At 43.3% G+C, this 27543-nt stretch overlaps 1 protein-coding gene and 1 long non-coding RNA gene across 9 annotated transcripts in view; one reads left to right on the top strand and one right to left on the bottom strand.

Annotated features, from left to right (window-relative positions):
* Positions 1-4113, bottom strand: part of GREB1L (GREB1 like retinoic acid receptor coactivator) — a 140153-nt gene extending 136040 nt beyond the window's left edge. For 4 of the 8 annotated variants that reach the window (XM_061360465.1, XM_061360469.1, XM_061360468.1 and 1 more), the window contains exon 1: positions 3744-4113. The gene's annotated coding sequence lies outside the window, so the exon portion shown is untranslated. The remainder of the gene's footprint in view (positions 1-3743) is intronic. The other 4 variants (XM_061360467.1, XM_061360470.1, XM_061360474.1 and 1 more) reach the window with 1 other exon arrangement.
* Positions 4114-4116: 3 nt separating this feature from the next.
* On the top strand, positions 4117-26108 carry LOC133216076 (uncharacterized). Its single transcript, XR_009726541.1, has 4 exons — positions 4117-4578; positions 14590-17481; positions 19955-21334; positions 22006-26108. It is a non-coding gene; the product is annotated as an uncharacterized LOC133216076 (long non-coding RNA).
* Positions 26109-27543: the final 1435 nt, after the last annotated feature.

Genomic DNA, 27543 nt, shown 5'->3' with positions numbered 1-27543 from the left:
TTCTCAGAGTTCTTAGAAACAAGATGTATCTGGGATATAGAAAACATGAAATTTGTCCAAAAATGCATCTCCACATGGAACACAGTGTGAAACAAAATAATAAGGGTTTAAAATAAAAAAATTAAAAAAAAAACCAACCAAAAGAACAACAAACAACAAAAACCAAGCAAACAAACCCCTGTATTAGGCAGAAGTGTTTTGAACAAATATTCTTACAAGCAAAACTTCACAACACTTAAAGGAATGTCATGGCAAGACAGAATTTGAGGAAAGTCAATGATTCTTAGAGAAAACAACACATTAATTGTAAAAAATTAGTGTTCCTTTATGACTGCTATTGTAATCTGTTTCAGAATATTAGAGATATCTTAATCAGTGTATCTAATGAACTCTAGTTCACAGGACTAATTCTCTAAAAGACATCATTGTCAAAATGTCAAGGCTTATTACTCACTCATTTGTCGGTCTTCTCAACAGTCCTCCTTCTCACGATTCAATTTGAGAACCAAAGGAAAATGTGTGTTCCACATTATGTGCGAGAAATGGTTGTGCAAGAGTAGGCAAAATACATACGCCCCAAAGAGGCTGTCCATTTGAGGTATAAAACTAAAAAGCTCAAGTGTTTTGTACATGAATGATTTCACAATCCTTTTTACAAGAGTAAAGATCTGATGCCTTAATATCATGTCCAAGCTCCAGGTTTTGTTAATTACGTCCTACCTACCTAAATGCCCCCTGTAGTTTCAATTAGACATGGTATTCTTCTTCACTTCCCGTCTTGATTATTGTGCACTGTTGCTAAGCGCTAGTTAACAGTTGCCACATTCACCCAAAGTTGGCTGCACTTCAGTGGTCATTCAGAGAATTAAATACAAAACATATGGTACAGAACCATACAAAGAATAAAAGCACTTTCAAAAACCACTCTAAAATGCTTAATATGAAAGATACTACAAAAGGTTATACTGCTGAAAGTAAAATCCTCACAAGTTTTATGCCACTTGAAATTTCCTAGAAACACTGAAAACTGTAAAGAAATACATTCAGTATTTTTCTTTTTTAAGCTATCATTAATAAGATTTCCTAGAGTATATTTCTGACATCATACTGAGTCTAGTTTTATACTGAATTAACAGTCCAATATCCATAATATGATAGGCTTCACAGTACAGAGATTTTTCCATACTTACCTTAAAAAAAAAAAAAAAAGTTTAATCCCTATATCCCATAGCAACTAAAGTCTCCTAGATTACAACTACCAAGTTTTCTTTTTCCTTGTCTCCACAAAATACTTTGGACATGATTTATTGAACCACCAAATATCAATGTCAATACTTATGTGTTGAAGTAGTCCTTGAACCAAATGTTCTTTTTTGAATTCTAGCCAAACTTTTCACACAGTCAGATCACCCCTCCTTTCCTCTGCCATGTCCTCATGGGATCTTAAGAAACTTCACATATTTTAATTGTCCCAGTAAAAGTTCAGTAATCAGTTTGCCTGTTACTGCTTACTTCCTTTAGTATTACATCCTTACACGGGCTTAAAACTTCCTTACTAAAAAAATCATCACTATTTCTGATTGAAATACATTACCTACAGCCAAACCCAACTGATAAAATTTCCTAGCACATACATATTGGATTTATAACTAAGTCTTGTTCTGTTAAACACCTTAGCCAAAAATCTGTTTTGCACAAACCTACTAATAATAAACAAAAACATATGCTGTATTTGTTACATGTATTAACAGACACATAATTAAACCTTCAGGGTTCGGAGCCCAGCCCTTTTAACAGGTAGGCACATATGGAACATTATTCATTGACTTTCTGGAACATTTTGTTGGAAATACTTGCCAACCCATAAGAACAAGTATGCGTATGTTCAAAATCTACAAGTGTTAAAATGAGGAATAAATAAACATTTCTCAACAGCTCTGGGAATCCTCACATAAGCCTTACTCCTTTGCAAAGAGGTATTCACAAAGTTAACCCACCAGATCCATAAGTGCTTTTGTCCCACTCGCAAGCAAATTCTACAGGGTAAGGTTTAACATTTTCAAAATAATTGTTTGTCTAATCCCATTAGTGCATATGTAATGAGCTTTTTCTTAAGACAGCATATTTCCTCAACAAAAACCAAACTTAAATGTGCATTACAGTATTTGTAAGTGCGGAAAGGTTTAGCTGTCCTCTCAGAGAACACATACATAACTATCTGCAATTGAAATATGCACCTACTTGCTTCACTCTAAGATCTAAACAACAGTAATAACTAAAATATAATTAAAGTGCTTCAGTTATTCCTAGTCAGGGAATAAGACACAATACTTTCTTCAGCAGCAGGCTTTTATTTCAACCTTTTAAAAAGCCCTTTGTAACAAAGCACCAGTGAAGCATGAAATATTATTTCAATAACACTTAAAACATCAGTCAATGGGAACGTTGTAAGAGTCACCAATTAAAAAAAGAAGCCAAATGCAACTACATAAAAAAGGTCTTATCTTAAGGGTAGTTAAAGGAAACACACTGACAAGCACAAGCCACAGGAAATACTTCTCTACCAGGTAACTTGAAGATTGTCTCCTGCACTTCAAACACATTTGAGCATCGATAATTCTTAATTTCAGAATGCGGACAAATATTTGCAGGCTTGAGGCCTAAACAAAGAGCAGACCTTGGCGGACCCAACCCCTGCATTGCCCAAAATCCTGGGGCTTAGACAAAGTTTCCATCTTTCGGGGACTTCAGGAAGGCCACGGGCAGCGCTGGGGAGGGACGGGACGGACCCCGACGGTCCCTCAACAGCTGCCGAGGGCAGCGGGCCGCCCCTTCACACACCGGCCAGCCGCCCGGGGAGCCGCCGGTAGGTCCGTCCAAGCCGGCTTATCCCCTCTGCCTTCACTTGCCAACATCAAACAAGACCTGTCGCCACGGTGAAGGAAAATCACCCCGAGGCTGCCTGTCACAGGGCCCCCGACGGCAGCCTGCCCTCGATGCCTCACACCGCGACCGTTACTGCCCGTTGGGCTGCCGCGTCTCCAGGGGACACCCCCGACTGGGAAACACACAGCCGCCTTTCCCCCCGGTAAGACGACCCTGCGCTCTGCCCTCCCCTCCTCAAATCCGGCCGGCACACCTCCAGCAGTGCCCCCCCAGGCACACGCACCCCCGCCCCGGGCCGCCACCGTTCTTCCCCGAGGCGAAGCCACAGCCGGGCGCGGAGGGTGAGGCAGCCGAGCCCCCTGCCGGCGGCCGCCCGCATGGCAGCGCTGCACAGGGGAGCTCGCCGCCCGCCCGCCCGTTCTCCAGCAGAGCCACCTGCACCCCCCGCGATCACCCCCAGCTCCCCGGGACCCCGCTGCTTGCCGCCCGCCAGCGCACAGGGGCTGCTTTGCTCCCGTAACAGCGCGTTCGGGGCTCGCCCATGTTCGCCTTGCCCCGTCGGCGAGGGGTCATGTACCACCCCACACGGTTCCCCGGTCCGAAACGAAGGTAACAAAGGGCTTGGAGCCCTGCCGGGGGAAGGCACCAGCACCCCGCCGGTGACACCGACCGCAGCCCCTCGCTACCCCCGGTGCTGTGCTGCCCTCCGCGGGGTGACTGACACCGAGCGCGACCCAGCGAGCGAGGCGCCGCTCCGCCCTGCGCCGCCCCGGCCCCGCTACCTTTGTGCCCTCCCCAGGCACCGGCGAGAAGGCGAAGTAAAGCCCCGCGCCCCGCGCCCCCCGCCGCTCCCTTACCTTGCTGGGTAGAGAGAGAGAAGTTGAAGCGCTCCCTTTCCACCCTTCCCTTGATCTTTTGCTTTTAAATTTAAACTGTTTATTGTATGTTTTTAATTGTATGTTCCACCTCCCTCCCCTCGCAGCGAGCAACTGCGCTCGGCAGTCCCGCCCGGCGCCCTCGGTGTCACCGTCTCCCCCAGGGTCTGCGCGTCTCTCTCTCTCCGGCGGGAGGAGGGGAGGGGACGCGAGGGGAGGAGAATGGGGCGGGCCCGCAGGTGCCGCCCCTCCTGCTCTGACAGCGGGGACGGAGAGGGGCTGGGGGCCAGCGGGCGGTGGCTAAGACGGAGCCGCGCTCAGGTGAGGGGTGTCCGGTACACCCCGAGCAGGTCCCAGCCCCAGAGCGGCGGGGCTGAAGCCGCGTCGTGTCATGGGAAGAGGTGGTGGGACGTGAACGGTGTACGCGGGTTAGTGGAGGAGACAGCGGGGGGCAGTGGGGCGTGGGGCATGGCGGTGGATCTCTGTGAAGAGAGAGGGAGCTGGGGTGCTTCCAGTCAGGGAGGGGGGGATGAGGCCCTGCACGGTGTTGGAGCCATGGACGGAGCTGGGAAGCGTCAAAAACGCGTCAGAAATCCAGGAGGCTGAAGATGGAGGGCTATCTGCACTGCCCTGCGAGGGACGGGTCAACACTGGGGCCAGGGTTTAAACTTGAAGTGGCCACTTTATGTTTTGGGTTTACTTAGCAGCGGAGCTAGTCCAAGAGCAATGAAACAGAAGCTGAAGGGGCTTTGCATGCTAGGATGGTGCTGTGGCTGTACTTGCACTGGAGATGAAATTGAACAGGGCTCAAGGCAAGGTGCATAGAGATGAGCGCATTTGAGTCCATTGGAGGGGATGGAAACAGAAGGATCTGGAACATTTAAAGCTGTAAATGGAGCCCTGGTCTGCGTGGGGAAGTAGTGGGTTTGGATTCTTTGTGTATGTAAAGATGAAGGTCAGACTTAACAGGAGCATGGGAAGGAGACTAGAAATACAGCAGGGCACCCTGAGGATAAATATCCCTTGAACTTGGGGGAAAATGATTTTGCACTTTCTACCTTTAATTGATTAAGCTACCATGTGAACCATCTCCTCTCCTTTTCAGTTTTTGCTTTTCAAAGAGTGTGTTTCTTGAGAACGTATCAAAAAGCCTTTTTCTTCTCTGAGGGCCATAGGGCTCAGTCTTATGTGATGTCCTATCTTTCTGCCTCAACAGCTGAGAAAAAAAAGTGATAGTGACAAAAAAGTGGTAGTGGTGTTACCTACTGCTGTGTGATACTGAGAAAAAGAAGACGTCCAGTACTTTTCTGACACCCTTTGTATTTGCAGGTTGTAATTTGAAGTTCCAGCATCCCAGTGATCTCATTACAAGAGATAATGAGACTTTCCATCAAAAAGTGTGACAGAGAAAACTGTCCATACCAACTTCTTTGTCACTTCTTTGTAGTAGTTCAGTACTTTTTAGCTCGTGGCTGTAGCCATGAGCTCCAGAACGTTCTTATGTATATTTTCATGTCTAGTTGTTCTCAAAACCAAGGAACCTCCCAAATAAAGCTTTGCAAATGATTTGTTCATTGGCTACGTTGATCCTGAAATAATTTTTTTTTATGTGAATAGCTAAATCTGTTGGTTTGGACAGGTCTATTCACATACTTGAATTGTGTAGAGCTGGGTTTCAGCTGTGGATTTACCTGCAGACATTGTCCTCCCTTAGCTTATCTTGGTGTCTGTGTATTTTAAGTGTTGCTAATAGTAATATGATCCTTAACAGCAGATAGCTAAAAATTTAGCTGAAGCAGAACTTCAGAGGCTTTGCCAAGTCAGACCAGGCTTTAGGATCAAGTCCTAAAGCTTTGCCACTTTGCCTGTTCAAAGTCATTAATTTAATTTTTCCAAAAACTTGGAAGTAGATAGCTGTAAAAGAGTTAAGGCTGCCATTCTAGTATGTCTGCTTGTACTCTGTGTATGTCAACTATGCTGTTGATACTTGGCAAAATAGAACTGAATTAAGCAATAACAGAGTCAGTCCCTTGTGATAATGTTGTCATATGACCCTGGACAGATTTAGAGAGTGATTTTATTATTACTGTTAAAAGTTCATTAGCTATTTGAAAGCATATCAAGGCTCCTGTAGAATACCTGCTACAGCATATGATCATTCTAACCTAGATTACTTAATTATATCTAAATTGATCCCAGTAATTGCAGTCTAGATTTCCCTTGACATTTCAAACTGTTTCAATTTACTTAGTGGTATCTACTGAATAAGTGAGAATTATTCTGGTAGCTTTAATGCAGTAGCTCTTTTCCTATTCAGACTTATTTTTTGCTTGCTTTTTTGAAAAGGAAGAAACATTCACTACATGTTTTCTTTTAACTTTCTATTTTGACTATCAACATTTACAGCTTGAAGGGTGGTTTCATCTGTACCATCTGTGGGCCATATTGCACATCAGATGGCAGGATAAAATCTGTAACAAGAACATTTTAGGACATGAAAGTCTTTCAGGGTTTGAAGCCGTAATATTCACAACACAACTGTGCGGAGCTGCTCATGTGTCTGAAACAGAAGATGCAGAATGCCAAAGCAGCTGCTGGTGTGAAATAAAGGAGAGACCACACAGTCTGGGGAACATAGAGGCATCAAGAACAAAAGAATGTTTGAGGAAACAAGAAAGTGCAACTTCAAGAGGTGAGAAATTAGAGTCAGTCACTAGGAATTACTGTCACACAGCAATTAGAGGCTTGCCTTGGGAAGCAGGGTCAGTTAATACTGAGGTAAAGATGCAGCATCAAAACAGCACCTGGTTTAGCGAGCAGCATTTTCTGATCCCTCTCTAGGCAACAAAGAGGGGAATTGTCACTCATGGATTGGGTTTTGACCATTTTCATATTCACAAGGCAAAATACCATTAGCTATGTTATCTTCTGTTCTGTGTAAGAACATAGTATGAGACTACAGTTTGCACAAAGAGTGATGGGCCCCCAGTGGAATTACAGAGGCTGATGGGTATCCTTCACTCCTGAGCCTTCTCAATGAATTACATTTCCCTTACCTTGAAGTATTTCTTGATTTTCTTCATATATTCTTGTTTGGGGAGTAGTAACATCTTTTTGGGTATAGTGTTCTAGATACTGTAGATAGGAACTAACAGTTCCCCCTTTCCTAGCCATGGGGGCAAACTTCCCCATGGATTTCAACCTTTCTTTTTCTGGAAGTGAAGGTTGTCAGTTCATCTTAGGTCATTCTCTAAAGTAGAGGTTGTATTTATGTCATGCATATTACATTTAAATATACTTTTAAATAACTTGATGTATCCAACCTCAGAAATAGTATTTAAAAAAACGTAAATAAATAGTCACACAAGGGAACTCTCTGCTTTAATTTCTTGTTATTCATGAACTATCAAGTTCATACATACTGAACGCAGCTCTAGTCTATCTTTATCTACAGACAGTGAAAACAACTTGGCAGCTCCAGCAGGCAGTTTCATCCCATTCTTACATGAAAACCTTCAAAAGGCAACCCTTCTTCTCGTATTCTTCTCATTGACTTTTGAAGGATTTTAGAGACCTAGATTAAATCACACACCTATGCATCACCACTACTGGGTGAACGCAGTCCCTCTCCTTGTGATCACCCAATCAGTTACCACAGGGATATAAAAAGTTTCCACCCACTCTTCCCCGTTTGACATGTTCAACGGAACCACTCACTCAACATGTACACTCACATTGTACATCCCCCGTCTTTAGTCATACACAGGAAAAAGACCAGTGGTGATTTCATATAAGCAACTAAATTTAGAGCTTTCAAAGGTGGGTTTTTGTTCATGGCACTGACATAGTTTGTTGAGTGAAATTCAATTGTAGAAGTTCTTAAATCCCAGAGTTGCAGCTTTTCCTGTAGCTGTTACCAGTAAGAGCAGTGAACCTCATCAAAGTCACTGCTGGGTGATGTTTGCTGGGATACTTATTCTGAACCCAGCTGGGTTGAGATGCTGCTCATGAACTAAAAAGAATGTTAACAACAGCAGAGAAAATGGTCCCGAATCCATATGGGAGTCAAGCCATGGAAACTGGGCATATTAAAGGTGAAAACTGGACATCTTACAGCTACAGCACTCAGTGGTTTTGGTGCAAGGCATTTTTATAATTTTTTATATAGCTTCACATATTTCACTACCTAGAGTTTATGGAGGTTTATCTACACAGAGTATCAAACTTTCGTCTTGGTTTGTGACTTTCTTTTGATTGTTCTTTTGTCTTCACAAAGTCAGAGATGTATTTGAGCTTTTGGTGTTTTTATAAATGGAAAACATTTTTGAGCTGAGGTGGATGAGACTGCACAAGTCCTAACTTGGTTTTGTCACTGTTCCCTTTACACAGACAAAATTCCTACTTAAAGCGGGTTACAGTAAATTCCCCAGGCTTTTATAGCTTCCAGAACTAACAGTCATTCCCCTTCCAGTTTTCCTACCAGGTCCACACACATCATGGTAAGCCTGGCTTTGTGCTAATGAAAAGCTTGGCTGCTAAGTGAAATTAGTCCAGCATTCACTACATCTTAACAGGCCCAAGTGCTGTCAACAGCAGATCTCTTAGTCTTGTGGAGGCAAATCTCTGAGCTTACAGAGCTATCTACTCCCACATTTATAAATTTCCCATCTTCTCCAAAAGAATTTCTGGTGGTATGTGGATGCAGAGACAGCTTGGCTCAGTTCTCTTTAAGCACAGAAGAAGGTGTGTACTGTGGGGTGTGACCTGCCAGCTGGCTTTTCCACAGTGAAGGTTTCCCACAGATGCTCCCAAACATGTCTAATAGCCACCACGCCTCTCTTGGGCAGCTTCTAGGGTCTTGGCATTTAGCTGTCTTAACCTGCACTCTGCAGGTGTGCAGACACAGAGTATTTTAGCTACTCCTCTCCTAGCTGTTTCTCTTGTTTCTCAAAGAAAGAAAGGTAAAACCCCAAACAAACCCAAAACAACCACCCCACCCCACCCAGTTAAATGCAGCACTATCTATATGTCTACAAACCTTCTTGCAAAACTATGGATTACAATGTATAAATTACAAACATTTTTGTCTAACTACCCTTCTTTTTCTTTCTCTGTGTGTAACTTTCCTGGGAGATTAATTTAGGTTAATGTCTTGTAAAGCTACTCATTTTAAAACCGAGTTACATTCATCTGGGTGTCAGGGAAGTTGGTTGTTTTGTCAGGATTAGCATCAATTGCTGTCTTTCACTGTATTACCATCTCTCAAGAACATGGTGCTTACCAAATATTATGTTTTCTAACAACTTCCTGTACAGCTTTTGCATTGTATTCTGGTGGCATCAATGGAAAAGAATCAGTGGAGAGTCCCTGCTTGAGTTGTGAAAGCAATCTGCCCTGAGATTTGTACTTGGGTTGGTCAGCAGGGAAGGCTGCTGTGCTGCTCCTCTGCATCACTTCACCTTGGAACCCACAACAGCCAATATGTATATCCCATAGTCCCCACTTGGACAGGGTTGGATGCTCATGGCTCCAGCATGATGTTTCAGGTCACGTTTTATTTACATATTGAGGTTTTTGTACAGGTTTCTTGGTACCTCCTGCCAGTTAAACAGGATTGTGATGCTGTCAGGAGGGAAGGAAACGCACCTGCTTACACTGCTGGCTAGAAACAGTTCCAAAACCAGCTGCTGTCCAGTCAGCCAAAAAAGAGGAAGAAAATCTCAAGGGCTACAAAAAATGGATTCATTAATACTGTGAGTTATTCTTAACATAAAAATAGATAATCTCTATTCATTCCCATTTTTATGTGCTTATTGTATAGAATGGTCCATGTCCCAGCTGCTCCAGAGAAAAAGGGTAGGTCCAGGTTATGCAAAACAAATCCCTCCGGGTCTTCTACTTCGTCTACAGGAGGTTCTGTTCCTCTGAAGTAACAGAAAGCCAGCTAAATCTCTTACTGTGTCCACTCATAACATTTAGCAATCTATGAACTTGACAAAAAATATTAGACCACATAACCTGGGCTTCTGCTTCCTGAGCTGTAGCATTTCCAGATCAGTAATCCTACATGTATGGTGTTTCTGCCCTTCTTTGCTTTCTTTATTACTGTTTTGTTTTGTTTATCCTTGGCCTTTGAGGAAGGAGTTTCCTTAAGGTAAATTCAGTTTTATGTAACGTTTTGTAGTTGAAAGTCAAGGATTCCTCTTGGGTTTTGGCACCCCATGATTAAAGTGCAGTGCTGCCTGGCTCAGCATAAACCTCTTCAAGGGGTCACCTGAGAGTAACACTTTTCCCAAAATACCAAATGTGCCGTGTGGTGCCTCACAGATGGTGGCTCCAGCTGTGGTGGGAACTTGGAACTGGAAATGCCAGATATTTATACTCTTGGTGATTGAGTCCTGTCTACGTCTGCTGCGATCATCAGCACCAGGAACTTGAACATTATGCAAAAGTAAACTTGGAAAATCCTAAGATTTTGAAATTTTCAATTCTAAATGAAGTTGGGAGTAGGAGGAAAAGCATATCCCTTGTGAGTGGAAGATCTGAGGTAGGAGACCAGTGCTAATGGAGTTGAAAGCAGACAGATACTAGGAATGGTTTATAAAATCCTTCAAGAGGTGCTACTAGAGAGGAAACTAAACATTACTAAAACTAGAATGTGAAGATGTACATGGAGAGAGGTAAACATAATGATCACTAAAGTACTGGTTGTAACAGAGTCTATGTTGACTTCATCAAACACTTCGGTCAACTACCTGGTCATTTAACTGCCTGTTGGCTGGGAGAACAATGTTGCTACTCAAATCTTATCTGGTTTCACTGGAGACGAGTTGCTGAGCAACCAGATAGACCAAGAGCATGCTCAAGAATGTAAATGCCACCTCCCTACAAAGAAGTTTGTCCTTCATCACATTGCCATCAAGCACACAGCCTTCTTCTGTAAACACCAGTCGACACTTGCCTATCGGGAACAAGAAGAGAAATTCCACCACAGTGTTAGGGGAAAAAAATAAATCCTTTCAGGCAATGGTTGCTCAGAGGGACTGAGGAATCTCCATCCTTGGCATACTTACAACTTGACTGGAAATGATGCTGAGCACCATGTGCTAACTCAGCCATGTTCTCAGCAGGGAGCTGGAGCAGGTGCTCTCCAATGCTCCCTTTTTTCTATTATCAGAAAGCAATTGTATACCAGCTCAGTAAAAAGAATGGACGTTTTTAGGTACTTTTAACTTCCCAGATACGTAGGCTGTGCTGCTGTGACTGACGTGAAAAAAAACGTAATACAGTGGGGAGGTGTTAAGATTGAGGTAGCTTGCATGCACATAAACCCACATGCAAGGACACATGCAAGCATTGGCATCAGCAGCTCTGTGGGGAAGCAGTACAACAGCAAAATATGAGGGCAAAAAGAGGGGTGTCTGGGTTTGGGAAAACCTTTGGACAAAGCATGAATTCTTGTTCTTGCCAGGTTTTGTTTCCAAGATGCTTGAACTGAGCCCCTGCAGTGAACTGAACAAGAGCTCTGAATTAATGGATTCAAATTGAGAGCTGGTTGCACAACTCAGGTACATGCTAAACCCTTCCTTTCTGCACCTCCTTTCCAAGAACTGCCAAGGGGATGAAATACATTCTCTCTCTTGAATGGGGGAAACTCCATCAAGTCATTTAATCTGGTATTTTCCGAAGTTCAGTAAAAGTTCAGTCTTGCATTTATCCTCAGACATGTATAAGGTTTTCCTTTTTAAGATAACTATATTAGGGGACCTAATATTGTTCCCAGTCATTGAGGAGAAGCGTGCAAACCTTGATCTCAAAGGTACTTGCTTCCATCTGTGACAAAAGCTCAGTTAGCACTGAATGGTTTCAGTTCCAAGAAAATAATATGTGATATCTATCAGATCTGAAGCTAGCTATCTGTCTTTCAGATAGGAAAAGCTCTGCTTTCACAGACTTCATCATTCTGATGGCTATGTCACACCATTTTCTTGCCTATAAGGGAAGTCCCTGGAGCAGTAGGAGCACCTTCACATGTGCTCTGGGTCTAGTAGAGCAAAATGACATCCATCTCTCCCTCCACTAATGTGGTAACGTCCTCCCTGATCCGAGCCTTGGAGACCTAGACCAGCATTTCAGTGTAACAGCAAGATTAGTGCCAAATAAATCCCAAACTACTGTAACTTCACTAGCCTGACTTAAGACTCCACTCTCAGTACATCTAAAGGTTACAACACCCCTTCAGGTCCCCTTTCAGTGGGAGTTTCTGTTCAGGGGCTGTGCCATTCTTTTCTGAGTCTTTTCCAGAGCCACTGCTGCCAAGTATAGTTTTGCATCTTACTACTGTGGCCTTCATTCCCTGTTCTTAGATACAGAGCTTCATCTTTACCTGTAATAAAGTGATGTATTACATGCTTGCTTTCTGTTTACCACCTGATTACATCAGTGACCTATTTTTGTTTCTGTTCCTCTGGTCTGTTGCAATACGATGAGTTTATGTTTTCTTCTCTATCACAGATAGAAATGGAAAATAGCCAGGAGGCAATCCAGGTGGAGCTCCTCTGGTTAACACTGAACAATGAGCGATACTGAACAATGACTGTTTAGCATTAAGACTAACCATTGAGTTAACCACTGGATTTTGAACATATCTGGTATATTAATTTGCTGTAAGTTCTTAATCACAGAACTGTGCAAAACAGTTAGCAAAACAAAGTGTGCAAAACTAAAGACTTATGCAATAGTTTTATATTAAAATATCTATATTTATGAATTAAGATCTTACTCTTCTGATACAGGTAACAATTATCTCATCAGAATCTGCTTTCTGTAAATCCACGTCAGTTGGCAAAAGTAATGTAGTCCTTGTATTTTGGTATTTATTAACAGTTATTTTGAGTAGCATGCATTTCACGCTCTGGACTTCCATGAAGCCTGTAGTCAGAAAAGTCCAGGCTACAGGCTGGACAGAAGTTCACAACCTAAACTGACCAGGTTGCTCTGTTTACCTTTCAAAGTACAATTCCTACGTGAACTTGTTTCCCACCTGCTGGAGATCCCCTCAACTTCCAGTTCTCCTGAAAGCGAGTTTTAGTGACTGAGAGCACTCTTCTGTCAGCTCTCAGAAAGTTCTGGGATGTTAACAATACACCTTTTCTGATGTTAAGGTTCATGGTATCAGTGGTGTTGTTTAGAGCATTTTGAGACACCTCCTGTTTCCTCCACAGCAGTGACACCAATTGCTTTTATTCCCAGATGCAGAACTGACGTATTTATTGAAATTCTTAAACCCACTGCCAACCTTTGTTCATCTGATGATTTATACTGTGCATGGGCAAAAATCCCAGGCAACCCTGAGTCAAAACCAAGTCTTAACAAATCCCCCTAAAGTGTTTCTTAACAAGAGCATGGTTATGTTGGTTGAAGCTTCTCTCCTGTCTACATCTCTGGTGGCATTTCTACTGTTCCTATATAGCACTTAATACATTATTGAAACCCCCTCGTTCCTATAATTTCAGAGCCGCATTCTTCTGAAACGGTTGTTACCCGTATTTCTGCTCTCCATCCCTGCAGCATCCCTGTGGTTCTGCGTCGCAGCAGCCCCTCCTGGCTGCCTAACGGCCAGCCCTTCTCCCGTGTGCCGCTTGCCATTCCCTCCTTTCCGGGGAAGTCTTTACTTACCCTCCGGGAAGCGTTTCGTTACTTGACCAACCCAGCCCCTGCGAGAGAGACAGTAAAACGCTACGGAGCCCCGCGCGGTCGCAGCGCCGCCTAGCGGCCCGTCTGATAACACAGCGGCGGCCCTGTTGACGGCCAGGGAAGAAACCAAGCGCGGTCCGCTGCCGGCTGCCACCGAGTGTCCGGCGGCCAGCTTGGCCTGCCTGTGCCCGGCGGGGCAGAGCTCGGGCGCCCGTGTCGCCGGGCTGCCGAAATGCGCCGCGGGGCTGCCGCCTCACTGGGAAGCTCGGAGGCTCAGCTGCCGCCTAGCAAAGGTGGCACCGCTTCTGAGCCCAGCTGCTTTCCTGCTCCCTAGCTTTCACCACTGCAAACTTATCATCTGTCCCCTGAATTACACATATATACATCATACACTACACAAACCCCTCTCTACGGACATGGCTGTAAAGATTCAGCAGTTCTTATCTCCTCATGATCTAGGAGCCAGCAGGGCCAGGGGAGCGATCATCCCCCTGTACTTGGCACTGGTGAGGCCACACCTCAAATCCTGTGGTCAGTTCTGGGCCCCTCACTGCAAGAGAGATACTGAGGTGCTGGAGCGGGTCCGAAGGACAACAAAGCTGTCTTCTGGAGGACAACCAAGACTGAAGATTCTGGAGAATAGGTGTGATGAGGAATATCTGAGGAAACTGAGGCATCTAGTCTGGAGAAGAGGAGGCTCAGGGGGGACCTTATCTCACTGGACAGCTACCTGAAAGAAGGATGAAGCAAGGTGGGGGTTTATCTCTTCTCCTAGTAACAAGAGACAGGACAATAGGTAACAGCCTCAACCTGTGCCAGGGGAGGTTTAGATCCGATATTAGGAAAAATTTCTTCACCAAAAGGGTGCTCAGGCATTGGAACAGGCTGCCCAGGGAAGTGGTGCAATCACTGTCCCTAGAAGTGTTCAAAAGCCATGTAGATGAGGCCCTGAGTGATATGGTTTAGTGGTGGCCTTGTCAGTCCTGGAGTAATGGTTGGACTTGATGATCTTAAAGATCTTTTCCAACATAGTTGATTCTATGGCTCTATGTTTCTATGACTACAAAGGTAAGTAACTATTTTCCTTTCTGTTTAGACCCTTGCATCACTATTTTTTATCTTCCTTTTCTAGGCCAGCCCTCGTGATAGCGACTTGTCTGTGGGCAATTGTCTGCAGGTGAAATCTCTGCCCTGCTGGAGAATGTGACAGCGATGCACATCATTTCTAATCAGTTGAAGTCCCTTGTCATTCAAGTCAAAGTATGCCACAGTACAGCAATAGCAAATGCTGACTGAGGGTATATCATCACCTGGAAAGAGCCTGTGCACATATAGGGGATCATCTCTTCTCCTCGGATCTCTCCAAAGGATACAACATTGCTGTGTCAAGCTACAGCTTGTTTTTATGGTGGTCAGTTTATGGGAGAAAGGCAGGATTAGCATAACTTCTTTTCACCAAATGTCTGTCTGAAATAAAGTGTGCTTGACAGTACATAAGAGCACACCCCATTCAGGATAGGGTGGAACCAGGATGTTGCCTGCTCAAGAACGTGAGGCTGCCGCTTGGCAGAGCACATAACCCCTGGCAACATGCCCTGAAAGCTGGAGCACCCCGCAACAGAAGTCAAACAAACAGAAAAAATGCAATCCGGAAAGAGCTCTCAAACAGGCAGGTAATTAATTTTTTTCACCTTGAAGCCCCCTGTAAGCAACACCCAAGGTGCAGCCCACCTACCCTTCTTTCCTGTGGCCACATCTCCTAGGACAGTCCACTCATCATCCCTGAATTACCCGTTTTCTTTCTGATACAAGATTGCTTAGGCTCAAAAAAAGGGAAGTCTGCCCTCAAGCTGCCAATGTACCCAGTTTGGATAAGTCGGTCTCCTCAGGAATCAGCAGTACCCTGTGGCACCAGGCAGCCCGTTCCTGTCACTAGACTTTTTGTAGTCACACTTCAAAGGTTTGCCCTGTGCTGCTCCAGTCTCTTTGGTGTCCACTCTGCAATATCTGCATGGAAATGTCACTGTAAGCTCTGTCATGATATACACTGACAACACGTCCAGCTCCTCAGCTGGGTTCAGGCTGGATTTTGGCACACAGGGCTAGAGAAATACAAAAGGTGTGCATGACTCATAGCATGACCCTTTACTGACAGAAATGCAGCTCTGGCTCTGTGACCATCTTGTCTTGCTTCACCACCTTCAGCATATAAGGATGGAGGCAGAGAGTAGATGCAGAAGTCAAAAGCAGAATGTGCAAGGACTCTGAGGCAAGTGAGGTAGATAGCTGGGAACAGCTGCAACACAGACATTGAAGAGTCTCTGACTTGAACCTCCAGTTAAAGGACACCAGTGACTGGCAACAGTGACCTGGAGATAAAAAAATGACAAGAAGTTGAGAGCTGGCTGATGAAACTTACTCTGACAGTATCAGAACAAGCCCAAGACCTACCCCAACAAAGTTAAAATTGTTTAAAACAGAATTCAGCTAAAATCATGATTTTTTTTTCCAAAATATTTTACAATGTGTGACTGCAAACTCCTGATCTGATACTTAGTTCTAAAGCTGAATTTACCATGTCCTCAAACTACATTTCCTTAAAATATCTTCAGATTTTATTTTGCATATTTCTTATCTGACTGGTGGTCTGGTGCTGTTTAGGTTATACAATTCAACACAGCCATTGCCTGAGGGGACTAGATTTTCAGGGAAGTGTTCCATGTAGGACCTAACTGCAGTCTTTGAACACAGTCTGCATTGAACTGTCTGATCACAACAATTAGGATCATTCCCAAGTGTAAATATGGTCTGGTATTTAAAGTGCATTTTTAGAAACAGAATCCAAACATAAAAATTTAAAAATACTTGGAAAATTAAAAGAAGAAAAAAGGATGAAGGTGCTGCTTTTATTTTGTTCTTCTCCTTCAGTAGGAGAGCTTTTCTAGTACCAGATACAGGATGAACAATTAACCTTTATATTGCACTTTTCAACCACAGATTTTAAAGTATTTTACAAGTACCACTGACAGAAAAACTGAATCAAACCTGGTGGAATTACTCCCTGCAGCTCTGCCAAAGAAGCAAAAGCAGAATTAGATGCTATCAACTGTCCTGTCTCTTAATTCTCTGCATTGACTCTCACTGCTGTAAACTGTATTATCTGTACTGAGAGAGAAAGGTGAAAAAAATGTGCTCTATGCGCTTTAGACCCTGGTGAGGATCAAAACATATTACTGCATTAATCACATGGCACTGCATAAATCAAGCTCACCACTCATTTTTAGAAGTTATCTTTAGCATTTTTAAACCATGTCATAAATTTATATTTGACTAAGCCTTTAAAAATTAGTCTTTATAATAGTTTATATACTGCAGACATTTGTTTATAAAGGGAAAGAGATTTTTTGCTCAAAAGGTTCTGCACATTCCATTAAACATGTGGAATACTTTGGAACGTTGGAGAAGGCCCCCTTTGGTTTTGTCAACACCAACATGAGGAGCTCCTGTAAATTGTAGCTACAGGGTATTCCTTCCTGCTATACACTTCCAGACCACTAAGGTTTTTATACTTCAAACCCTTACATCTGTTTGGGTTTTTTTTTTCCTAGAAACAATGCATGCTCAGTGATGTGGAAGTTAAAATATCATTAAGCATTTATGTGATTTATGCCACATAAGGGCAGGTTGTTACCTTAGCACAACTAAGGAACCATGAATGTTTCAGAGGGCATTGGCCTGAGACTAAAGATTTATTAGTCCATTCTACCCACTGGTCACACTCCGCAATCATGGCAAGAAGAAGCTATTTTCTCAAAGAGGACTTTGCAACATCATTGCAGTGTACCCAACTTCTATCCCATAACCAATGGGACAAAACCACTCTGACTAGGAAATGTTTGAAACATTTCACAACATCTAATGCAAACAGCAGATCTCTAGAGTGTCAAGTTGGCTTAGTAAGAAGACATTGAAGCCTCAGGAGTTGGTCTCAGGTCTGCTGTTGATACTAGCAAATGCTTTGAAGGTAGGGAAAGGAGTGCCTTATTGTTATAATTGCTGTCCTTTGACTGAAATACTTAAATTTCATTTTCTTCTGCTGAGAGGTGTTTATCCCAGTGTAAATATAGATACAAACAAACAGAAGGTAGCTGGTGTTTTCAAAGCCTGAATATCTACCCCAGTTTCTTGTGTTTGGCTCTCAAAACTACTGAGGCAAATACTTTCCAGTTCCAAACTATCATTACTTCACCCAGTTGGAAGCCACTTGGGATCTGTTTGGCTTTTTTAAATGCCATTCCTTTGTCTGAAAAGTATTGGAAATAAATCACCTACCCTATGACTTGCCTGGAGGATGGCAAGTAACTGTTAGATAAGTGTGAATTGAGCTACAGCTGATAGGTCACATAAGGACAGAGTTTTACTCCAAGGAACATTATCTGTGGAATGGCCAATGCTCAAAGGTGTGAATTCAGGCCAGGAGTCCATGCTTCAGCTAAACACATCTTGATGACAAGGACAGCCTACCTGTGTCTCCTTGGGTTTTTCAGTGTTTGGGGGTTATTTGGATATTGGTATAAAATTGTGATCTAAAAATCATCTAACACACTAGCTCACAAAAGATTTATTTTATGAAGTATGTCTATCTGCCTGATACAAAACAATCATGGAACAAGGATCTATGCGATTCATGTTAAGCATTCAAGGGGGTCAGGTCATGCTGCTGGAAAGTGGCTTTCTTCCCCTAAATCTGAAGGCTTTCAGTTCTGTGATATTGGGTAAAGGCTTTGGGGCTCTCAGCACTGTTGGTAATGTCAGGAAAAGCTTGTACACTGCTGTGGCTCATAGCCTCCTGTTTCTGGAAGGTGTTCATAGCTGCTGGCAGTCTCCAATTGACACCAGCTACCTAGTGGCAGTTGTTATTTAGCAAAATTGAGAGCAGCCCTGAGGAGAAGGACTTGGGGGTGTGAGCTTGCAGTCCAGAAAGCAACCATGTGCTGGGCTGCATCTAAAGAACTGTGACAAGCAAGTCAAAGGAGTTGATTCCCCACCTCTGCTTTGCTCTCTTGAGACCCCAGCTGCAACTGCTTCCAGCTCTGGAGCCACCAACAAGAGGGATATGGACCTGCTCAACTGAGTCCAGAGGAGGCCATGGAGATGATCTGCAAGCTGGTGCATCTCTGCTATGAATTCAATCTGAAAGAGTTGGGCCTGTTCAGCCTGAGGAAGACAAAGCTCTGGGGAGACCTTCGAGCAGCTTCCAATACCTAAAGAAGCCTACAAGAAATCTTAAGAGAGACTTTTTACAAGGGCATGTAGTGACAGGACAAGGGGGAATGGCTTTAAACTGACAGAGGAGATTTATATTAGACATTAGGAAAAAATTCTTCACTATGAGGGTGGTGAGACATTGGCACAGGTTGCCCAGATAAGCTGTGGCTGCCCCATCCCTGGCAGTGTTCAAGGCCAGGTTGGATGAGGCTTTGAGCAACGTGGTCCAGTGGAAGGTGTCCCTGTTGATGGCAGGGTGGTTGAAACTAGATGAACTCTAAAGGTCTTCAAATCCAAACCATTCTGTGATTCTAGGAGATCTAGTCCTGTGCTGGTGGTAGGTACTAGAGCTGAATTTCCCTTGATGTTTCTCTTCCCTCAGTGTTCTTGTACACCCCTGGGACCATGACTGCTACATACTTTTTCAGATTGTTCTTTCTTGCTAGGAAAAGCTTAACTTTTCAATTATAAGATGTCTTTTTTCAACAACAATTACGTGACAAAAGCTTTTCCTAGGAAAGAACAAAGAGTTAATTCTGGCTTGCTGGCCCCAAGTGACCCCTTGTTCCCACTGCCTTTGAAATTACTGGAGTTTGCTTAGCCTGAAGAATTACAGCTATAGGAAAAGTTATGCTTCACTGATCTATTTTAAACAGGAACAGAAGAATTTTAAAAATAGAATCCCCCCATTTTTTTTCTTCCTGACTGTGGCATCTCCGACCCAAGTATGTTGATGCAATTTCCAAAGCACTAAGAAATGTCTTGGGTCACATTTAAGTCAGGTCAGCCAAATCCAGGATCAGTGAAAAAATGAGTTGTTCATCTGGTCTGGAATGGGATGCTTCTTCCCATCATTCTTAGTTATAAAGATGTCTTTTGTGTGGTTGAAGCTAAATTTAAGCTTTTTAATTTGTGTACAATCTATGCGTGTTTTATGCATCAGCAGCACATTGTGTTACTAGTAGTCTGCGTATACAATTAGAGCTTTATGGTCTTTGAAGTCAGTTAATATTAAGATTCATATATTTGCAGCAATTAAAGTCTGGGAAGTAATAGGAACAGATGCTTCTTAGAGGTACAGCCTGAATCTCCTTTGACTTATGTTGGTTTGGCTCCACTGTCTTCAGTGGAGTTAATCCTCACCTTGATTTGAGCATCGGAAGAAGAGAATTCATCCCTGAATATATTCCTAAGGAGGTCTGCTTTTATAAAGCTTGCTTTTCTTTCAGACCATAGCCCTGTGCATGGGAGAGGACCGAAAGAGAGCACTCTGCCAAGGAAATCAGACCGTGCAGCATGTTTCTTCCACCCAGCAACTCACAGCAGCATCTTCAAGACTGAGCTTGTCTCCAACAACCGATGCCTGAAGGGGTGAGCCTGGCTGTGATGTGCAGGTCACAAAGGGGCTGATTTTACAGGGGGCTTATTCCTGCTTGCTGGTGATGCTGCATCAGTGAGGCGAAAGGGAGGTCATGCTTGGGCACAAGAGTAAAAGTCACATTCGGACAAGTGTGGATTGAATAAAGGAAATGGTAAGGTGAAAATGTACTGACTTCTTATGTGCATTGCTATTTCATAAAGAACCATCTTACAGGCTCTTTCTTTCTTTGCAAAGCATTCAGCTGCTGCAATTGAATTTAAAAGTAAAATGAGTTGAACTTTAACAGAACTATAGTAGCAGCTAACTAGCAAAGGAAAATCCATGTCTAGCTATTTCCTGCTCCTATAATGTTTTGATAACAATGGTACACAAAGACTCATTTTGTTTAGCATGCGCCATATTATTGCATTTCAGACAAAGTCTCAATTCTCTAAGTCTAAGACAAAGTCTCAATTCTCCCTGAGACAAAACCCCAGGATGAAAAATATGGATTTGAAATGTCCTGAACTACACAGGAGTAAGGAATCAGATTAGCATCAATTTCTGCTTCCAGCTGCAATGAAAACAGAGATAAGGCAAACATGCATTTACTAATTGGAGGGATAAAGTTAGGAAAGATTTTGTTCCACATCATTCCCTGTCTGATTATGAAGTCAAAAAAATTACAATATTCTCCCCATTGTCTGCACACACTCCCTACCCCAGGCAGGCCTGTCCTTTCTGTACTGAGATTTGTTCTCCTACGGCAGTGAGTTTCTCTTCAAGAGCTCACACACACACAGAGCAGCTTTATTTACCACCCCCAGGTGCAAATCTCATTAACTCATGTTTACTTTTGTGTTTTCAGCTTTCAGTAATGAGCTGGATTAATGAATAGTGAAGATGGTGGTGGTGAGGAGAAAGGTAAAGACAACTCAGGAGCTGGTTTTGCATCTTTCACTCTTACAAGCTCATAGGCAAAATGGCTATCAGCCACTTAGCTATATTCCCTCCTCCAAACAAAGCCCTTGGAGATTGAACCTCCAAGATAGGCCTTGGTTTGTTTAGTTTTTTTCAGGATGGTGGGAAACAAAGCACAGCCAACCCCCTGCCTTTTGCAAGTTATAAATACTGTACAAAATTCTACTTTTGCAACTGGGAAATGCTTTCTCCTGTTGTTCAAAGTGACTCCAGATGCTGATGTACTTGGTACACAGTGCAAGTAACCCAACTGGAATGAAAAAGCAAGGTAATTGAGTTTACATTCATCTGTCAATATTCCTAGGGGACAGACTGTTCAGCCTGCCAAGTTTGCTCTGCTTATGCACGCATAAGCAGAACTTGAACTTAAACCGACTGGAGATTCCCACAGTAGATTCTCCCTGGTGAATAGGGGATCTCTGCTGCTGTAATCTGTTGGAGGTGGTGCAACTGCTTCTATCCTAGTCATTCCCCCGTGTCCCACAATATCAGGAGGTGGGCTGAACATTTGTCAGGGAAAGAAAGAAAAGGTTGTTGTAGAAATGAGTTTTTCTGCATCAGATCTTTCCTTGACCCAAGCCCCATTTTTAAAGGATAAAACATTTTAAAGGACAAAACCAAGGATTTTCTGTGCTTCTCACTGATCTAGTATCTGGGAGCTTCACATGCACATATATTTCTTTATCTTTCTAATACACTAGTGAAGGATTGTTATCCCTCTATGTGAAACAGAACACGGGGATCAAGACAAAAATTTTATTTTAACTTTGGGTGAGCAATCTGAGGCAGTCAGGAACAGACTTTTGCAAAGAACTTGGCTATTTCATACTTTAAATCGCTATGTATTTGAGTCATCACTAACCCTCATTTGAGATAGTTCCATGAAAAGGGATATGTCTAGACCATACAAACAGTAGCAATCTCTTATCTCAAACACAGGAGCAAGTCAATGCCCATAGCAGAGCAGACACACAAGACTGTGAGAGAAGAAGCAACTACGGCCAAGGGTAAGTGCATGTTGGAAATGTATGAACGAAAAGCACAAAAAATGGGATAATCTGTGAGGTGAAGCAACAGGGGAATATTCAGTTCTCCTGGTATGGGAGGAAACCATGGAACATGTTTCTGAGGAAAACTGAAATTAAGAGGCTCTTGAGCTGAGCTCTGGGTGGCAGGAGCTGATGTAGAGAAGCAAAGGAACTGCTTCCTGCTGTTTGGCTTCTGCTGTATCTGAAGAAACTGTCTTGTAAGTAATTCAGGAAAAGTGGCTCCACTACAACTTTGTTCTTGCAGTAGAAACAGCCCTCAGTGCGTTGCCTCCAATGCCAGCCACATTTAAGGTTCAAGTCCATGCACAAAAGTATCTGGCTCCCAACTGGAAAGGCAAGCTGTCAGTACATAACAGGTCTGATGCTAGCTGGTTTGGATCCACTGTGTATACACTATGAAGCTGGTATAGACGGGTCCAGCAAATCTTGTGTGTCACACTTAAAACTGGGAGGACTCAAAAACACGAGCATCGGAAGTCAGGATCCTTTGCGGATGCACGTCAGTTACACATGTGTGCCATGTTGCTGCTTAGCTGGGCACCCCTTCCTGAGTGCTCCTGCTCTTGCTGGAATCAGGTGTCTCACTGAGGAATCCAGCCTGGCAGGTGGCAAGCACTAGTTTCCCTCATGGTCCACTGTGAGGACCTGGTGTTTTACCAAGGGTGGTGGTGTCTGTGATGAGTAAGGAACCTTGCAGATATGCAGAAACCAGTCCTGATGAACCACAGCCCAAGCCGTTTCACCCACTGTAAGCAAGGCTAGTTGGTCCAAGCCTTGCCATCTCCCCTGTGAAGAAGAGAGGTGAGACTGAAAAAGAGCTGTGGGCAAGCAAGAGGAGACCAGACACCCAGAGAAAGGCAAGTCTGAGTGCCAGCCCTTGAGCCCCTGAGACTTTCTGAGCACAGGAAGTTACTGGTCTAGTTGCTGACCCTCTTTTTTCTCTGCTTTCCCATGAATGAAGGGCACTTGTGCTGGCAGCAGCACAGCTAGGACCAGAGACCACAATCAAATACTTTGCAGGTACCCATAGGGGTCTTCTGCTCATGTCTAACAGCAGTAACATGGCATTGGTAAGAAGGTTATCATCTCTGGTATGCATAAGCATGCTGTGCAGCAGCACCTGGACTAGTCAGGGTGGGATATGTGTGTGAAGGACAGCCCATGTGGTGGCATCTCTCTGCATGTAAGGGGCTTTGGGCAGTGGTACTTTGGGCACAGTAAGAGGGTGCTATAGCAGAGAGAGCAGATTTCTAAGGGTCCTGGATGTGTGGTGGCCACTCTATGGGGCTTGGTGTGCCCTTCCTGGTCTGACAGCCATGGTAGCTGTGGGATCTGCTGTTACTCCCATGCCTAAGGCACCCATCGCCTCCAGTGAGAAACAGGGAAATGGGTGAGGCAAATGAATAAGAAAGGGGTAAACAGTATTTTTCTCAAACTAAAGTGGTGAATATTCTTGCTCAGCATAGTTGTTCTCAGCTACCCCAGTGTCCCAAACTAGGTTCCCTTCAGGAAAGGCTTCTTTATACAGAAACTGCCCCGAGCTAACATGTTCCACAAGAGAGAGCAAAGAGGAGACCAGGATGGGAGAGGAGACAAGTTCACCCTTTTTGAGGCTGCATTCCTCAGATTTTGCTGCTCATCCTCAGTTCAGCCCAAGGGAATAACCACCAGTGGGATTTTCCTCACAGGACAGCATCTGGGTCTCACGCCTTTGGTGATTCCTCTGAGGGTGAGTATATACTTTCCCAAAACAAGGATTCTTCCTTCCTAGGAAAGCAAAGCCAGCAGTCTGAATCAGTTACAGAATCAACTATATTTACATAAACTACATAACACCTTATAATAATAAAATAAATGAAGAATGCAATTTATGATTGGGTAAGTTATAATAATAAAATATGAACTACTTGTGCAAACCAAAATTTTTCACCTCCCAGAGGCAAGTACTGAGCACACAGAGAAACTCTTTCCAAGCTGCACAGTGGGGCTGTCAGCAAGAAGCAGCTCCACACCTTTCCCCAGGAAGGTATAAGAGGAGGGCAAACCAGCAAACCTGGAAGCACATCAAGTAGTTTTCCAGCTATTAGTGTGGGTTACCATGCCCTGGCTATTATCCCCAGCTCTCAGCAGAGTTGCTGCTCACTATGCCCCAAAGTGCAGGTTATTGTTTCCAGTTTCTGTTGTGCATTGCTGCCACAGTCACTTCTTCCCCCTCCCACATGAATTGATGCAGAGTAAGGAGAAAAGCAACAACTCAGAGATGGGCATAATAGAAGGCAGCAAGGAGCCTTGTGGCGTACCTGCTTTCTTTTTCTTCTTTCTCCAAGCCAGAAAGTTGGACAGCGTGAGCAAGCCAAAATGTAACTTGGCACCAGGACCAAAGATAAATGTCAGCATTTTCCCTGGCAGCTAGAAACAAAATGTTTCCAAGTGACCAAGGATATTTTTCCTTTAGAGGATGGTCTCCCTGCTGTGTAAATTCTTCACTGGCCATCCCCCTGAGGGCAGGTGAGTGGGGTTTGCAGGGGAGCCCTGAGAGCTGCCCTGGCACTGGGGGTAAAGCTGCTCCCTGGTATGTGCTCCCCATGGGGTGCTGCAGGCAGCAGCATGTGTGCACCTGGGAAAGGGCAGGCATAGCAATGTCACCTCCCTGGTAAAGCCACCTCAAGTTCTTTGATCACCATGGGGTACACTTACACACAAAATACAGCAGGCTAATGTGATTCAGGGTAATCAGAAAAGACAATTTACAGTCCTGCCTCTTTTGAATGCTGCAAAAATAAAGAAAACCTTATGGCAAGTTGGAGCAGCCTGTGAAGTGTATGTAGCAAGATAAATACCTCCTTTCAAGCAGTAGTCGAAACAAAAAACAGGATCAGCAGCCACTCTCCTCACCTCACAACTCATCCAGCCTACTCCACCCTGAGCTCCAGGCTGCTGCAAGGTTCTCTTGCTTTGGAGGAAAATGCTTAACAGTTTGGTCAACTGAAATTGCTGGACAGCATCCTTTGGGGATACACAAAGATTTCAGGAACCAGCATCAGTCGTGGAATGGCCATGACATGCCTGTTACTTCTCATCATCGAAGCAGATGTACAGAGGTTTGAAGTCTGCACTATTTTTAGGTAGTTGGATGTCTTCCTGATGAAGATTCAACTTTCCACCACTGCAGTTCAGTAATTCTTCTTGACATCTTTATTTTTTCTCAACATTATTTATTGTTTTTTGATCTTATACGTGTTTCCAAGAACTCCATCCAGGAATATCATAGCAAAGATAACAGCATCTTCATCAAAGAAAGTAATTCACCTATCTCATCCTGGATCTTTTTCTTTTCTGTGTAGTTTTAGACTGAGGGAAAACTGAAACAATGAATGAAATAATCTGTGGATGAACATTAGCTACCATATTTTATTTCAGAAGAATATTGGTAGGAAATTAAGATTACCACAGGAAAAGGACTTGACTTTTTGCAGTTGCCAATGGGAAATCCTGATCACCTATGTGCTTCATTAATCCAGCATATGTGTAATATCTGTTGGGTATTTCCAAGTTCCCTCTGTAATCCAACCTTCTCCAGCCAAAAGCAGAATCCAACCCCATGTGTTTAATTTCCACAGTAACAGCTACAACAGTTCAGATGTTTTTAGAATACTTATATTTAGAAGGATTCTTCTCAGTCTGGTGGAAAGGAGAAATGGCAGAAGGAAAAGCCATATAATTCACCAATTAGACAACGGTTTCTCGGCTGGTGTGAAGCAGTTGCTTCCCCATAAGCAGCAGATCTATGCAGATAGGAATTAATGTGGTCAGAGTTTTCTTAATATCTAGGATAAAATCCTAGCTGTCAGAGTGAGAAAATTTTCTGTCCTCTATGGAGAAATATTTCTCATTATGTATGCACCTTAGCACTGGGGTGATGAATTGCTAGCTTGCTTAGCACAAGTCAGATTAGAAGATCTTCTGTGTCCAGGAATATTTCATTCACTGTAAGTCTTTGCTTTATTAAACAGTAAACAAAGTAGCATCTCTGATTGTTGGCTCTTACGTCTGGAGTTGAGAGGTGACAAATGACATGTTGAGACTTGGAAGATGCAAGGTTTGCAACTTGCAGCCTCCCATGCAAAGACCACAAAATACATCACTGAGTTGTTTTACACAAGGGTGACTTCACTGTGCTACGTGAGGCTGTCTCTAATACAACCTGACATGTTGAAAAATGGAAAGAACTAGAAAAAATTACATGTTCCTCTAGAGCCTGAGTTAATCTCAAGCCACAAAGTTAACCTTGGAGACTTGTACTGACTCCCTGATGGAGTTATACTTACTGTCTCTGCAGCAAACCTACCCATAGCTACTACTTGCAAGCAGAGGAGATTTCCATTCAAAATCAGGATTTTTCTCAGTGCTACTCACTATTGCATACTCAACAAAGACGAGCAATCTTTGCAGCTGTCATAACCTTCATTCCACAACAAAACTGAGGAGATGTTAGTTAAACACAGAACTCCAGTCCTTGGGACAGTTCACATCTCGGCGAGTCTCCTGCAGCAATATCTAGTGGACAGCCATTAGTACATCAAATTATGCAAGCTTGCAATTTGATCTTGGCCAACGCACTTCCTTTCCCTTCTTTAGGAATTCTTTCACTGCCTTTATTCCCAAGGGATAGATGGAGAAGATAGCTGTACACAAACTGTTTCAGCTGTGAAGCTAATACTGAAAAGATAATTCTCCTGCTGTTTATAGGGGATACTCTGCTCTACAAAGCCTGCCTTAACAAGCTGTGAAATTCAACATTAAAGGAAACAGGAAAATGTATTTCCATTTATCCAGACTGGCCCTTTTTATAGTTTATTATGGCGCATATGAGACACAATGGCTCATCTGTGGCAGAGGCACAAAATGGCATGCAGAGAGTTGACACTTGGTAGGATTTGTGTCCTATCATATAGCACTATTTAAGCATTTAAGAAAGCAGATTTGAATTAGCTGACTATGGAGCAAATTATCTTAACTCTATAAGCAATATCAAGGGGCAGGAGAGCGCATGGACAGGTTTTCCTCTGTCCCAAGTTGCAGAGCACTTTTGAGTTCAGATTATTAAATAAAAAAAAGGAAACTCTTAAGGGAGCAAGTAGAGGTTTATTTTCAAAAAAAGCATTCTGGTTTAGATTATTATTCATTCTTATATCTGTAGAAATATATTTTTTAGGTATTTGGGAAATGTGACATCTTCAGGGAAGCCTAACTTTATTATAGACAGATAGGAACAGCCTCATGCTTGTAGGCCCTTGTTCTCATGGAGGACTTCAACCATCCTGACATCTGTTGGAGTGACAGTACAGCCCGGCACAAGCAATCCAGGAGGTTCCTCGATTGTGTGAAAGACAACTTCCTTCTGCAAGTAATAGAAGAGCAGACACAG

This window comes from Neopsephotus bourkii, unplaced genomic scaffold (assembly GCF_033783945.1).
Source record: "Neopsephotus bourkii isolate Nb327-2 ecotype Australia unplaced genomic scaffold, CSIRO-AGI_Nbou_v1 NB_1027, whole genome shotgun sequence".
NCBI lineage: Eukaryota > Metazoa > Chordata > Aves > Psittaciformes > Psittacidae > Neopsephotus > Neopsephotus bourkii.
This window is presented reverse-complemented; position numbering and strand designations above follow the sequence as displayed.